The following is a 2,834-nucleotide window of genomic DNA, read 5'->3' as shown; positions in this document are numbered from 1 at the left end:
ATTTGTATAGTTGTTGTGTTGAGAAGCTCTAACATCTCCATGCTTTGGTGCAGAGAATTGAAATTTGGCAAGGTGGTCACTCAAACATCAAGGAAGTGATGTTTGCTGTCTTTGTGAAACTCCTCCCAAATTTGGTGATGATATGAGCTTCAGAAAAATGTCAATCCATACATGTTAGAGATTGAGAGCTAAATTCTCCAAAGAGCCCACCTGTACTGAGAATGCCCCAGCCTCTCACAGCAACTACTGCTATCCAGTCTGCACCTGTGCCATCCCCACAGAGTGAATGAGCATGCACCATCCCAGGAATGCAGGGCCTGAGCAAGACTTTCCCTGAAATTGCTCCTCCCGGCAGCTGGGGAGCTGCAGTGGTGCCCAGCACCAAAACTAAAAACAGAGACAGTGCCTGTCATGTGCTTTTAACAATCCTCTTGCTGGCACCCAAGCAACATGAAGAGGAGGAAGCAAACCTGACTTGACTGCAAAGGGTGAGGAATGATGGTGTGGGAGAGAGAAGAGATGCAGAGCCCGATATTCTCCAGAGCACATTCCATCCTTAGCTTCTCCGTTGGGACTTTCCATAAAGGATGGATTAACATAAATTCTGGTGGTTGTTTTTGTGATATGGGTCCACTTGTCCACTGGGAACTGGATGGAGGCCTCCAAACTCATTTTCTATAAGCTACCAGATAGCCATCATAAAGTAACAACATTTCATTACTACTGACCTGGGCTGGATTTGAATTGGAGAGTGAACAGAGAAATGGCCTCTACCCCTTTTTGTCCTTGCTCTTGAACTGCATGGCACCTGTGAAAGGCAGCATTAGGGAAACACTGGCATGTGGAAGCTGACAGCCCTGTCCTCATTTTATGTATGCATATTGTGTACGACTCTATTCCGCGTCTTTTGAAAGGACCCGTTCTTCTGTAATTTAAGCAAAGGCACTGTCATTTCATAAAATATGTCCTTCTCTTCCTTCCAAGAACTGATAGTGGCACCTAATTCTGTGCTGATTTATGGTAGATTTATGCAGAAACATACTTTTGTATACTTCTTGAATAATGGCAACCACAATTATTAAGCTTCTGGTTTTTACAACCTTTAGAAAAGATTGATTTTTGGTCATTCTAGTCTCAGCTGGGTTTAGCCTGAGCCATGATGTAAACAGACTGTGACCTGATGGAATATTAATCTATGCACCAAACTGCTCCCTGGGGCTGAATAATTCTTTCAGTCTTAAGAAGAAAACAAGTCTCCAGTGTTTTGTTTAGTAAATCACTTAACAGGAGGTCACAGCGGATGCGTGTCCAGGTTAAACAATATTTATTATTGAGTAAATATAGACAAGCCCTCCTGTGAGACATTCTAATTTGGCAGAAGGGAAACTTGGCATCAGCAGGGGTTGCATACATGATGGGACTCTTCCGTCTCAAAGCAATTTTCCTTCTTTAAATGCAGGATTTTGCAAAGTGTGGCATGCACATTTATTGCACGCTATTCTTGAAAGCCAGATTTGCATGGAGATGCCTATGCAGAGGTCAGCGAGAGGAGTAATTTTCAGCTGATTTCACAGTCCAAATGAATCGTGTTATTTTAATGTGTGAAAAGTGTAGCAGTGAAAGCCTTTTCTTCCTTGTTTAATTAAAAAAAAACAGTATCTTGTCTGCCTATTTAAGACACCATTCACCTTGGTATCCAAGCGCTATACATATTGGTCTGTTTAACAACCTACAAAGTCTTATGTCCAGCTATGTAACCTTCATTACCATAGTACCTTATATAGGGCTGTGAATTTATCCTGAAAGGTAGGGAAGCATAATCTCCATTTTACAGTAGAAGAACAGAGGCATAGAGAGATTAAGTGATTTGACCAAGGTCACACAGGGAGCCTGTAGAAGAGCTGTAGATTGAGCCCAGATGTCCTGAAACCCAGTCCATTATCTTGACCACAAGATCTTTTTTCTTCTTTGTTTTCCTCTCCTGAGTTCCCTCTGATTTTTCTTTCTTCCTTTGTCTTCAGTTTCTTTCCTTCTTTTTCTTCCTTCTTCTTATCTTTGTGCTTATTTTTCTTACCCACCAAGGCCCAGGGACGGGACCTAAGTTGCCTGCACTTCCTCCAAAGAAAACCAAATGAGAATAATAAAAAGTCATGTCTGTCAAGGTTTAGAGAGAACAGTGATTTAATTAGCAGCATAACTCAGATAGCATTAATAGGGATGTTAATTAGATTGGTTTGCTAGTAAAATACCTATAAAGATCATTGTCAATAGTCCCCGAAGGAATCCAAGCCCAAGAGTTAATAGGTTAGAATTAAGTGGAAGATTAATAAAAAAAGATATCCTGTCATGGAACTGTCTCATGAATTGTTATGTTCTTAGTAATTGTTGGTCTAGCCTTTATAGAAGCACAAGAGCAGGCTAGGGAGAGGAAGGAGCCATTTTCAGCTAGGAGTGGGTACTGATTGAGATACAGTAAAATGAAGCCTTATCACAACATGAGCCATGTTGCTCTGAAATAGGGAGGATTTTTTTCAGTTTTGTGTAGGGAAATGATAAAACATGAACATCATGACAAAGTACGTCTGCTGTCCTGCTTTGAATCTTCCCCAGTGTATAGTAATAACTGTGCAGCCCACTGCCTGCATGTTGTTGCTTCTTTTATGTCTCTACTGATACCTTAGGGCAGTTAACATAAAGAACGGAAAGCTGACCTTAGAAGTCAACTTAAAAAAAACAGAGAAACAACACATAGCAATGCCAAAGGGTGCTCAGTATCCATGCAGTTGACATGAGGCAGCCAGCCAGCCATTTCTCTCTCTTTTTTTTGTTCCTCA

The sequence above is a fragment of the Caretta caretta genome, chromosome 2 (assembly GCF_965140235.1).
Source record: "Caretta caretta isolate rCarCar2 chromosome 2, rCarCar1.hap1, whole genome shotgun sequence".
NCBI classification, from domain to species: domain Eukaryota; kingdom Metazoa; phylum Chordata; order Testudines; family Cheloniidae; genus Caretta; species Caretta caretta.
Note: the sequence above shows the minus strand (reverse complement) of the source record.